The sequence below is a fragment of the Osmia bicornis genome, chromosome 1 (genome assembly GCF_907164935.1).
Source record: "Osmia bicornis bicornis chromosome 1, iOsmBic2.1, whole genome shotgun sequence".
Taxonomy (NCBI): Eukaryota; Metazoa; Arthropoda; class Insecta; order Hymenoptera; family Megachilidae; genus Osmia; species Osmia bicornis.
The window spans coordinates 8,745,977-8,759,038 of NC_060216.1; the positions used below are offsets into that span (position 1 = coordinate 8,745,977).

General features: G+C 42.9%; 5 non-coding genes across 5 annotated transcripts; 3 read left to right on the forward strand and 2 right to left on the reverse strand.

Annotated features, from left to right (window-relative positions):
* The first annotated feature begins 244 nt into the window (after positions 1 to 244).
* Positions 245 to 316, forward strand: Trnaa-ugc. The gene has a single exon. It is a non-coding gene; the product is annotated as a tRNA-Ala (tRNA).
* A 5,838-nt stretch (positions 317 to 6,154) lies between these two features.
* On the forward strand, positions 6,155 to 6,234 carry Trnal-uag. The gene has a single exon. It is a non-coding gene; the product is annotated as a tRNA-Leu (tRNA).
* Positions 6,235 to 6,723: 489 nt separating this feature from the next.
* Positions 6,724 to 6,795, reverse strand: Trnaq-cug. Its single transcript has one exon. It is a non-coding gene; the product is annotated as a tRNA-Gln (tRNA).
* Positions 6,796 to 7,223: 428 nt separating this feature from the next.
* Positions 7,224 to 7,295, forward strand: Trnaa-ugc. Its single transcript has one exon. It is a non-coding gene; the product is annotated as a tRNA-Ala (tRNA).
* Positions 7,296 to 12,258: 4,963 nt separating this feature from the next.
* On the reverse strand, positions 12,259 to 12,342 carry Trnal-uaa. Its single transcript has one exon. It is a non-coding gene; the product is annotated as a tRNA-Leu (tRNA).
* Between the last annotated feature and the right edge of the window lie 720 nt (positions 12,343 to 13,062).

The following is a 13,062-nucleotide window of genomic DNA, read 5'->3' on the forward strand; positions in this document are numbered from 1 at the left end:
GCACCTGTATATCGTATTATTATCACAGAGTTGAATGCATCAATCAGAACAGATGTGTTCACTGATCATGTCAATCGTATTCGTGCGATGAAAATATTATTGAATGCTTGTTTTAAGAATTTGGGAATTTTACATTGATTGCGAATGCAGATTTTCAAAAATGTTCAATCTAATGATTACAACTATATTGTTGTATATGTATGAAATAACTATTGTAATGCAGGAAAGAACCAGAATTCGTCGCGGGGATGTAGCTCAGTGGTAGAGCGTTCGCTTTGCATGTGAAAGGCCCCGGGTTCGATCCCCGGCATCTCCAAGTTTTTTTTTCCCAACATTTTCATTCGATACATAAATATATTATTAATGATTTTTACAATTAAAGGAAAATATATTACAGTTTAAATGATATATTCTGTGAATTATTTTATATGATACGTAATAATTGAATCAAATAATTTGAAGGATTCGTAGATGAATACTTAATATGAAACTATAAGAGTAATTTTCAGAAAATCTGATGAATATTAATATTAAAATGAAAGAAACGAAAGAATACATGTTATTCTGAAATATTAATATGTTTGGAAAAGACAGTACTTTACGCGGTGAAATCTGATATTCGCGTAAAAAACATAGAAGTAAATTGAAATAACAGGAAGCTGCGGAGCACACGTATAATCATCGATTCCCCTCGAGCGTGCGGTTGTCCGGTGTCAGCAATCAGAACCTTTTGCTGGTTTTCCTTCAATTTTCTCTCTCTTTTTTTTCAGAAACCTCGCAACTGCTGTCCATCGACCGGAAGGATATTTTACGTTTCGTGAAGCCTGACGATAACGGAATTCGCCAACATTTTATTAGGGTTTCCGTATTTAATTTTCGACCGGCACGGACTATTTTCCATTACACGGAGAAACAACAGTTGACAGAAGCATTTTCAGGATTTCAAGGAAATAAGGAACCTCCGCGGAAAATTATATAAAGCTGGACGGTCAGGCGGTAAATTTCAATTACCCGCTGTCGCGAGTTTTCCAAACGACACCTTACGCTCGTGTACGAATCCAGACGCGAGAAGAAATTCTCTTTCTCCCGAATTAAATGCCAAGAACAAATCTCTACGTTTCTTTGCGCTGACAGGAAACAAAAACGAAAAACTGATGACTCGCAAGGACAAAAATATCGGTAAGTAAAAGAGTGGAGAGGCGAAGAGAACGAGAGTCAATCGAGTGTAGGTAACACGCCTCAAAGGGGTTGCTACTCGCTGCTACGTCCGTTCGCTTTCCGCTCGCCTGTCCGTCTCAGAGACGCCGGGGAAATTGCAAGAGAAAAAAGAATCTTGCAACGCAGACTCGCAGAATCGTGTTGAGCAATTGCAGCGGAATAACATGGTTCCACTGCAGCGGGACACGTTCGCGTTCTCTAATCCGATTAGCGTAAAAACTGCATCCGACTGCATCCGAATCGCGTAGGAACCGCGTGGCGTCTCTGTGCGAAACCGCGTGGCTCGGCTGAAAACTCGACGCACGCAAGCTATGCAGTTCTCAAGCTAAATGCATTTATCGTTGATGCACCGAGGGAGAAAATCAGAGCCCTCCGTTGCCGCTGCCGCACCATTGTACTCGCGTTCCTCGTCGCTGTGTGTGTTGGAGGACGCCGTGGCGAGGTGGCGAGCAAGGGGTTGCGTCGGAGGGTTCCAAGTGGAAAGACAGGGAGAGAAGAGGGTTGCGCGCCATTCCTTCGGCATTGCGTCATACATCGATTCCCTAGGGATTCCCACGACGTCAGCCCGAGACGAGAACCAACACCGCATCGCATTTGCTTTCACCAGGTAAAATTTGCTATTACCAGCGAATCTATTCGATTATGCAAACTATGTATTTACTATTTTATAGAGTTTATTCTGTAACGCGACACAGTAGATTTTTCCTTTCTTGCCTTTAATCACTGGGTACATGGAAAGGATAAAAGAAAGATTACGTTTGATCAAATTAATCCTGGACGCCTGAACACGGTAACTCGTCCGGTAAAAGCCATCGATTGGTAATCACTGTTTCACGTTCCGAGCGAATCGGCCGTGGGTGAACTTGGAAAAAAAAAAGAGAGGAAGAGAAGGAATAATGGAAACGGTGTCTCGCTTAGGGGTAATCGTCGTCGCGTGCTCGGTGCCTAAAAATGGGGTTGCCAGGTCTGATTAATCATCGGCAATCTCGCGAGAGCACGGCGAAAAGGACGGGGCCATTAAAGGCAAACGACGAAAACTTCGTCACCGCTCGCATCCGATGAACGCAACGTGGTCCGGGAAACGAGTTATTTTTTTCCCCAGCCGTCGGTCTCGTGGATACGCACGAAAAAGAAACAGAGACGAGCGAGTAATTTAATTGAAATTCCCCGCCCGTAACCCCGCCGGTGCCCAGAAATTGTGGAAAAATCGAGTCATACGATCGCTGGGGCTGCGTGAAAATGGAATTACAACGGGAAACGTGGTTTATCCGATGATGCAGGTGAATGCCGGTTTCGCGAGTGATCGAGCGAAACAGGGGCGGAAACAGGCCGGGGAGGGGGCCGGAATCGATTCTCTGCGATCCCGATCCAGAGGGTTTGTCGGGACAAATTTTTTGCTATTAAATTTTCTCGCAAATTGGCCTTGCAAAATTACTCTCAATTACCGCGAGAGCCTATCTCGTTGGATGCCTGCGCTCGTTCTCGTCGCCTGGCCTCGAGCAGCCTACAACTCGACTGAAAAATATTCTATCTCCGGCGAACGTGTACGGTTTTTTCTCGTGTGTACAGTGTACAAATTGCTAGGCACAAATCGATCGATAATTTAAGCCGGTAATCGAGACGCTTTTCCGACGCGCGGTCTCGACAGCGCGTACAACTGGAAATATTAGCGGGAAAATCAGTCTCGAAATACGAACGTCGATCCCAGAACGATCACTTATAACTCGATTTGGTTTAATTAAAAATCGTCCACGCCTACGGCATAAGGTATGAAATTACACGTATCGTAGCTCGGTAAAACGCGTACCCGAAAATCCTCTACGCCCCGGCAAAAGTACACCGTTTCGCGAACCGTGATATCAAACAGTTAGTTTCTCGTTTAATTATGTATCGATCAGAATGGTGGATCGAGCTCGCCGCTTCATTTCGATATGCACATTTTAATTAGCCCGGTCTCGCGAAAGAACGATCTCTCGTCGAACGACGAGATAAACAGAAACACAGTGTAATTCGATTCGGAAGGTGCAAATATTTGTGCAGATTGTAACGTTGTGTTTTCAGAGGTTACCCGAGGCGCAGTGGGTTATACAGGAACCGATGCAATGAAGTGCATATAGACACTTCATCACCGCGCATCCGGAATCGCCGGAGGTCAGTTACGCGAAAATATTCCCCGCTGTAACATCGTGTTTCGGGAAACGGGAGAGTGGCCGGAAACACCGAGGACCCCACCATCGTCCAGCGTGTTTCGCCTATCTGACCCGTCTATTTCCACTTTACAATGGAATCGAAACAGAGGTCAGTTACGAGAAAATATTGACTGATCGCGCATAATGGCACATCCGAGTGTCAACAATAGAATCCGTCGTTCCACCTACGTGTTCCCACCTATCGCGATTCGAAGCACGGACACCCGTACACAGGGACGCGATATCACAGATACAGTCGGCTAAGCATAGGCCGATGTTAAAGCACGCACATTTCCTGGTCCTCATCAATTGTCATTAAACGACATGATTATTGCGCCTGTTGACGATTATTGCGGCGATAGACCGTTACCGGAATATCCAGCGAAGCCCGCGGCCTCATAATGATCGATGCTCGATACGTACTCGTCGGGTATTTCGTTAATGGCCGGCACATTGTGTCGAGCAACGTGCACGGCCTCGTGAAAATAGCGAAAGCCCCATTCGCGTCCCGTTAACGAGCCGTTTCGAGAACCGCGTTTTATCCAAGTCCCCTTGCTCGGATTTTCTGCCCGTTATCGGTCAGCCTCCAAGTCGATAACTCGTCGATACACTGGCGTGCCAGCCGAACCGATTGTTTCGTCGTTCCAAATGATTATTTCATTTTTGTTCTTTTCCACGCTATAATTGCCGTGTATCGTTAACGATCTCGATTCTCCTGGGAACGATCGTTTAACGCGTGAAATAATCGTATCATCCGATAAATTATATTCGCTCGCGATGATTTTGCATTAACGTACAAACGAACGGGCGGAAGTCACGAAACAGGGAGCACCTGTACGGCCGCAGAGTGTATCATCGTGGCGGTGTTTCCCTCGCGCCACGAGTCACCCGGCATAGATGATTCGCCGAAAATAATAGATTTATCATCCCCCAATTGGCTTCTAGCAGTTTATTTCATGAGAATCCATATAGGTACGCCCCCCGCGCGCCCCTACAGTAGACGGTGATATACGCGCAAAGGATTTTCTCTATGATATGCAACATGCGGGAGGTAATTCAGTCGGTGCAAGTCATCGGGATCATCTACGCTCGCCTCTTAACGATCCATCATTTACCGCGACAGCCACGAGTATGTATTAGGCTAAAGTGGCGGCGTGATTCTGCTAAACGCGATGCTAAACAGGTACACCGGTTAACGCGAAACTCTCGCGATTCTGCACGTGAGAGGAACAATGTCCTTTCGAAGCGATCAATCGTGTACGCGATTTCTCCGCGTTAACGTTCACGACGATTAGAGCCGTTCGGTCGATGATCGACGAATCTTGACGATAACGATACCATCGATACAAACGAATAATGAAAAACATTGATCAGAAGAAGAGACGGGATTATAGAACATCGGTGTAAAGAATACGAAACAGTGAAATTTATCTTCTATTTTCTACCGTATCACCGTATCTCGGCCCTGTAACGAGGGGGCTTCGCTTGCAAGACCGATTTCGGCTTATCTGGCCAGCTTATCAGCCACACGAATATTCACGCGAATTTATCGATCTGTCTACAGTCGTTTCGGCACGACCCGAGTTTTCTCTCTCTCTAAAGCGTCAGTTTTACGCTCACCGTCCCCCGGGGACGTGATAAGAAAAAAAAAGAAAGAAAAAGGATATAAGAAGGCACACCGTCGCGAGTCGCGTTATGAGCATGAATTTTTATATTGAGATGTTATCGCATCGCACCGCTACCGGGAAGGGAAAATAAAAACGAAGAGATTCGCGACCATAATGATGTACGTCCGCGCGTACCGCACCACTGCTACTTTCGTTGCTTTCTTTCCCTTCGGCAACTCGAACGTGTAAACGCGCTTCTGAAAACAAAAAAGAAGGAACCACAATTCGAAGGGAAACGACCGACGAAATCGATCGTAAAATTGTTCCTTTTTCGCGAAAGAGGAACGATTTGAATACATTCAAATTACATACAGATAATGTATATCATTTTCACTAATCTAATGTTCTAATTTCTAATTTCGAGTTAATAGCGTCATTTTACATTCAGAATTGCCTTTTCATATTTTCATTTTTTACTTGTTTGATTAAATGGAATTCGCAGTGTAAACCACTGATGACCCCACGTGGCAGTGAACGCGGTAGAGATCGTAATTTTATACGACAAACAACTCCTCGAGCATTGCATAACGCTGTGATCAAATAAATAGACAACGATGCGTGTTCGCGTTATACACTACCGGCCAAAAGTACGGCCACCTCTTCATCACGATGACAACCTGTGACGATCATCCGTTAGCTACGATGAAAGCGTTTAATCATTGTTCTATCCTGGCAACTTCCTGCCTTAATTGCCTGTTTGTTAGCTTAATTAATGGTCGCTGATACGCGGAAGGTAATATCTGAGGTTTAGAGATGGTTCATAGATTACGTTGCACACTGTCGCGTTTTATGCAATCTAATACGCGAATATGGAAACGTAATAGAGTAATCTTGAAACTGACCTACATATATCAAATATCTAATGAATTAATTAATTATCAAATTATTATGCAACATTTTGGTGCAGAAAATAATCTGAAAAAATAAGATAATGAAATGAATTAAGATAGTAAGTATGATAGTATATTGTTTAGGTACAATATGGAGTATATTACTTGCGATATTTTAAAATAAACTAGCTTTAAAATATATATAGCGGCTATCGCGTTTTATAGTTAAATAGAGGAAGACCACTCCGAAGGCAGCGTGGCCGAGCGGTCTAAGGCGCTGGTTTTAGGCACCAGTCCGTAAGGGCGTGGGTTCGAATCCCACCGCTGTCAGAATTCTTTTTTTTATTCTAATTAAAAAATTTTGCAATATATAACAAATAATATAGAAACTTAAATAATCAAATACTTTTTTCTAAATACATTTAACAAGATCAAAATGTTTAGTAATGAAATTATTTGTGACGAATCTTGTTTTAAGATAAATTTAAAGTAGAATTGTAAACAATAAAATTTGTTTATAGCTGTTTCAAGGATAGTAATTAATATCAGTAAACGAAACGCATACAATGCAATGCAGTTATAAAGTGAAATGTGTAATATCTGCAAAACTGTGCTCCAAAATAAACCTGTTGTCATATATTGTTTATGTTATATCAAATTGAGTATAAAATGAAACTCTACATGGATTATATTATATACTTTGTAAGCTAAATAAAGATACACTTTAGTGCAATTGGTTACATGCAGAAACACTCGTATAAAATATGATGTATACGAGTGGATATGTATAAAAATATTGTTTAAAGATGTCAAAAATACAGGTCCCACCGAGATTTGAACTCGGATCGCTGGATTCAGAGTCCAGAGTGCTAACCATTACACCATGGGACCTTTAAAAATATTTGCTAAAAATACAGGTGAAGGGGTAGCCTTCAAAAATAAATTTTGTCATTGTAAGTGCAGTTACACTAACAAAACAAAGTCAATAGTATGCACAACTATACACAAATCTATGGAACAATTAATGGGTACTCATAATTTCTCAAAATGTAAAACCAATTAACTTTTATAAAAAAAAATTAATTGATCCAAATATATCAATTAAATGAATGCAATCAGAATTCGGTGCAGCGTGATCAATTACACTGATGTATAGAGCTGTACCTCTGTGGAAGTTGTATAAATACATTTCAACGTTTAAAGTCAAATGCAATATATGGAATAAATCATGCTTTTGATAAAATAATTTTAAAAAGTTGCAAAAATCAATAGCACGCGAAACTACCTACTCTTTCATTATAAGAGCCCATCAAAAAAACGGGGATGTAGCTCAGTGGTAGAGCGTTCGCTTTGCATGTGAAAGGCCCCGGGTTCGATCCCCGGCATCTCCAATTTTTTTATTTTTTTTTTCACTCTTTAAATTCAATCTATACTCATTATCAGCTTTCAAACATTTACGCAAACATACCGGCCGTACACTTCGCTTCACATTACCTCATGCATACCCGATATTACTGCATCGAATCCAAATGAGCTTTGTGATTTGAACCAAAATCGAAAGTGCGCATATATCTTTGAAAAATTAATCAATTTAAGAGATACAGATTCTATTGAAGCATATTTCGATTAACGAATAATATTCTTCACAGCAAATGAAAGTTATTGTGAATAAATTGTCCGTTTAATCTGCAACAACCTAATGCATATTTGATCAACTTCATGACCATGATTACAGGCACATATGCTGAACGATTATCAGCGCGATTCAGCGTCCAATACGATCGTACGACAACAATGACGAGAATAAACGAAAAGGAATGAGAAAGGAGAAGAAAAAAAAAAAAAGATGCAAATCGACATGCGCGAGTACTCGCGATGGCCATGGTCGTATGTAAAACGAAACACACAGGGGAGACGATAGGATGCAAACGAAGGCAAGCAGAGAGATTGAATGGTAATAGTCTCCGATTCGTCATATGCAAAAGTTTCGTATATCCGAGTGAAAAGCGGCCCCCGCGCTCGCTGGAGAAAGATGGTATCATTTGAATTGCCGTGCTCATCGCGGTGGCCAGATATCTCCTATCTGTTCGCAACGAAACGCGGAGAGAATAATCGCGCGAAATATACTGTGACAGGCTCTTTTTTTTTTTCCTTCATTCTTTCTCTTTCTCTTTATCCCTCTTTCAGCCGCGGGGTATACACCGTCGCGGCCGTTGAGAATTAATCATCGCGGAGAAACGACGCAGTAAGGCAGAACATAGCTCGGCTCTAACGTAATAGAACGCCGATGAGTTGTACGATGCAAGAAATACTCCGATGCGGATAAAGGCCTTGATTGATCGGAGGTAAACGTGACCGTTTAATGTTGCAGCCGCCACGGAAAGAGGGAAAGACACGGTCGATCGCGGAAAAAGATACGACGAGGTTGCCACTTGTTTCTTTCCATTGTTCTCCATCTCTTTCTTTATATTGTTCCTTAGAAAACAGCTATTATCTTGTATGCAAATCTACAGTTACGTAAATCTATTTTGCAGGGATACACCGTCGGTGCATCCGAGAAGAAGAGATGCGATGTCATTCGATGGAACGACGACCTTCTACCGAGAAACGCGAAACCTTGAATAAGAATCTAATCTAAGAAGAAAATTAGAGATTGCCAAGCGTGCGTATTGGTTCGCGGATTTCGGGATAGGAAATCTAATAGAGTCGCCTAAATCAGCCGATATTCCCTCGAAAGGGAAAGCACGGCAGACAGTTCGAATGCCCCTATCACTGGACCGTTATAATATTCTGTCCGGCAATCCCGGTATCTATTTTATTCTGTCCCTGAGACTCGACGTAACTACGTGAAAACAACATAAAAAAATAAAAAAGAATCTCGTCGCATAGATATCGAGTTTTGACCCCGATGGGGTCAGCACTGGAGCGTGTGACCATTTTGTCACCCTCGCGACAATTTTATTTACGAATATCCGTCGTCTCAGCGTAGCTGTCCGAGCGTCGATCCGACATAAAAGCCTCCTCTCCTGTCGGGGACGTTTTCTTTTCGAGTTAGACGCGCGAAACTTCCGGCTGAATTTAAATGTCCAATTGTACGAGAACGATGGCCCCCTTTTTCGCTCTCGATGGAACTAGCTTCGAAGTTTGTCGCATAGTTTGGAAATGGACGACACGGGAACGGCTTTCGTCGTCGTTCCTTGAATTCGTATCTCGAGCCGGCGAGAATTCCCGTCACGTCGACCTCTACTTCGGCTGATAAGTTTCCTCGAAGAAATTACGGGTTAATTCGATGCTCGCACCCCGTGTTTTCAACTCGCGACGAACGAGGGTGCGAGCTGAGAATCGGCTTGAATGGCGAGAACGAAGAAGCGGGAGAGAGGAAAAAGGATTTAAAACAAAAAGTCAGCAGTCGGGTGTCCAATAGGACGAAGCGCAACCGGGAAGTGACGAGCGCGAGGTGGTTAGAGGTGACTGCAGCAGAAATCCATCAGATGGAAGAGATCACGCCTGCCTCCATGCCCGGGACAATGACGGGTCCCGCAGACAGTTTTTGTATTCGCCAGCTTCTTTCTCTTTCTTTTCTGTTTTCTTCTTGTTTTTCCTCTGTTTTATTTTTCAGTTCTATTTTTTCTTCCCTCCTCCCGACCTGCTGTACCTGCCCTCCAGTTGTTCCGTTCGACTCGCGACAGTGTGTTCGCCAAGAGGATGGTTGGGGAGCTTTAAATATTTAGGCGGCTAATTTTCACGGAGGATTTTTAAGCCGACGAAGGAAAGTGAGAATTGAAAAGAAACGCGGTGACGCGGAGGGAGAGGACCGGGCGAAATGTCCTCCAGACTGAAATAATAATGAGAGGCGCCAGTGCCTTTAATCACGATATTAAACATTTACGATTGCCATGGCGTCCTCCTCTTAAGACTATTCTTCTTTTTTAACGCGGCCCCGATCCGATCTTCCCTTCTATACAAAGCGACCTACCCTCTAACCATCCTCCACCACCTCTTGTTTATGTTTACGTACCTTTCTGATAACCTTACGCGGAGATCAACCTCGTTCACGACAGCTTCCTTTAAGATACGCCCTGTGAACGGTGCAACGATGCGACCCATGCTCGAGATTATTGCGAAAGACTCGAGTCGTCTCTGTAGAAGGTTATATCGAGCCGGAGACGTCTGGAATGAAATGAATTCCCGTTCAAAGGGACTCTCTGAACGACAGAGAAAAAGTCCATTTTTCTTGGCCGTTACTGTGGACAGAGATTACGTGCTGGTCCGCGGCTGTATCGATGACAATGGCGAAGCGAAGCGGATCGAGCAGCCAGCTCAATCTAGTCCTCGGTTTGTTTTGCTTTCGCGCGCAATTTGTCATCCATTGTCTGACCGTGCACCAGCGTACCTCGGCTCGCCGCGAATCGTTATTTATGGTTTTCGCTTGATTAATTTTTGCCTCATCTTCGTGATATCTCGAAATTGTCAGCGTCAGGAGCAGCTTCCTTTTTCGCTGACGCTCCATTTACGATTTACAACTCTTCCATTGTTAACAGGTTGAGTGTCAGAAAGGTTATTCAACGCGACGGAAACGAAGAAACATCCCCTCGACTGAGATGCAGTCGAATTGAAATCACGTTTTTAAGGTTCGATTAAGGTGACGATAACGCGAGGCGATAGCCTGGGAAGACGGAGATGAATTTAATATTCCGAATCCCGGTAACGCGATTTCACGGGACGTCAGGCTTTTGAGATGCGTAAGCATTATAAATACGATTTCTCTTACGGATTTGCTAAGGGAGAATCTCTTCGCGGCTCAGACATTTTCACTGCTACTGTTTTCCAATTTTTTTTTTCTTTCTCACTTTCACGCTTCGACTGGTAAAATTGAATCACCGTGGTCGCAAACGGAATATGAAGAAGTGAAAAATGAACAGCTAACAGAGGATTTCTTTAGATACTGATACGAGACGTATCGAAACACTGATAAGTTAAATTGTGTCGTGCAAACTGTTACTCGATAAGTTTAAATCAGAGAACGAGCATAAACAGAAAAAGAGTCAAGCGAGTCAGAAGGGCAACAGGAAAAAAAGTAATACGCAGTACCCCGATTCGTGGACACCTACCCTGCCGCTCTTCTCCATCCTCCTGTTCACCCCCTTTTTTTTTCATAGCAGACCCTTTATACGTCGACCACAGTATCGACAGGAACGGCACCCCATAGCTACGAGGGTACCTTCGAGGTTCTATTGTGCAACGTTCGCGCAAGGGTTGCTTGAAATACGTGCGTCTGATTTTTTTTTTCAACGCGACTAGCTCTCTTCTACTCTTTCTCTCTCTCCCTCTCTCTCTTACCCCGCTGCCCCTATCCTTGTGAGGCCGTAACGAAGAAAGTCGAGATATTCGTGTGGTAACGTGAGAATGACAACAGATGCGTCGGAATGAAATTACAAGTGTGCTCGGGTTTATTGTGCCAGCAGCAGGAGTTGTGCTTTTTTAGCGAAATTGTTGTGACAAGCATTTCAACGGGCGACTCTTGGTGTTTCTTTTCTCTCGCGGCCGGTACATAGATTCCCCTTTCTGAATAGGGTGGTCTCATGACACTTTTACGGTGTCAAGTCCTGGTCTTCTGGGAAAAAGGGCCGCCAGTCTACCGGTTTAGTAATCCGATTTAATCGGCTCTCTTTTCCTTCCCGGTACAACGATTCGAACGAAACTGTTGGCGAAACTTGGAAACGTCGATAAATGACGTTACGAGGGCCTGATCCCTGAAGGAAGGGATGCGCTCGTTCGTAAGGTCTCCGGGATTTTCAGCGAATACGAATCATGAATGCGAAACGATCGCGGAAACATCGGCAATTATGAAGTTCGCGAAGATTCGATCGTGCATTTATGTAAATACGCGGAGACAAACGCACCCGCACGTTCAATAACGAGATTACCGGGCTAAACTTGCTCGCGCACGGTTCGCTGGCTTATCTCAGCCTCCCTAATTGTCTATGACTATTCATCAAGTCATTTATACTCGGCTCAATTATCGCTGCCATCAGTTACGAGACTCGAGTCGCTTCGAATCTGGCTTCGACGAAAGCTACCACCATTTATCTTTCCGCGGAAGATACTACGTAATTGCAGATCGTTTCTTAGCACGTTAATTAATGATTCGTTAATGAAACTAGTTTGCTTCGGATTTAAATGTTGGTACTCTTTTTCTTGCTACATGTAATTTACGAGCTACGTTATTTCATACGTCAATTAATTATGTTTTTAGTTAAAATATTTAGTTAATTATCATTTCTATTTAAGTATAGTAAAATAGTATTAATGCGTTGAATTTATATAAAATAAAAAAAAATTTTAAAAAGAATTTGCTAAGTGTGGGGTTCGAACCCACGCTCCCAGATGGGAACCAGAGCTTAAATCTGGCGCCTTAGACCGCTCGGCCAACCTAGCTTTCTTGGGAACCTAATTCTTAACTATGGTAGATATGGTACACAACCAATATAATGTATTTTATAAAACAATAAACGTATATTATGCAGATAAAGTTACACTAAAGAGACAATTATTGTTAAATTAAATAAGATAAAGAATATTTACCATGATGAACACAATAAATACCCTACACAAATAAATATAGGTATCAGCAATATTTAAACGTGAAGCTAACAAAGTCTTTGTTGGTACGAAATCGTAGAAAAATAACGGAAGTTATAAAGAACGAGGAGGGCGATTTAAATAATAGTATCATTACTCATTTTCCATGTTCCTAGCGTTGACTAATGTTGGACTCAAGGAAATCGTGCTCCCTTGTAAAACTTGATTGCACTCTTTGTTGTACAAGTGTGCTGCAACGTTTATACACGATTCCCTTTTAAAGGGTAGGTTTGAAAACGATTATGATTCAAGGCATTTACCGAAACGAATATGTCTGGCGTTTCAACGTTGACCGATAACCGTCTTCTCACTCGCACGAGAAAGTCCAACGACCCGTTTCCATTAGTCGTTTTAACACTTAACACTGTGTTCCGCGGATTTACACGCGTATCATCTACGGTCCTTTACTGATAAAAGAAGCATGCATTGCGTACACAATACCGACCGTGTATTGCACTGTCGATAAGTCAGCGCGGCGCATACGAATGCATGTCGACTGCAATAAAACCCAATCGC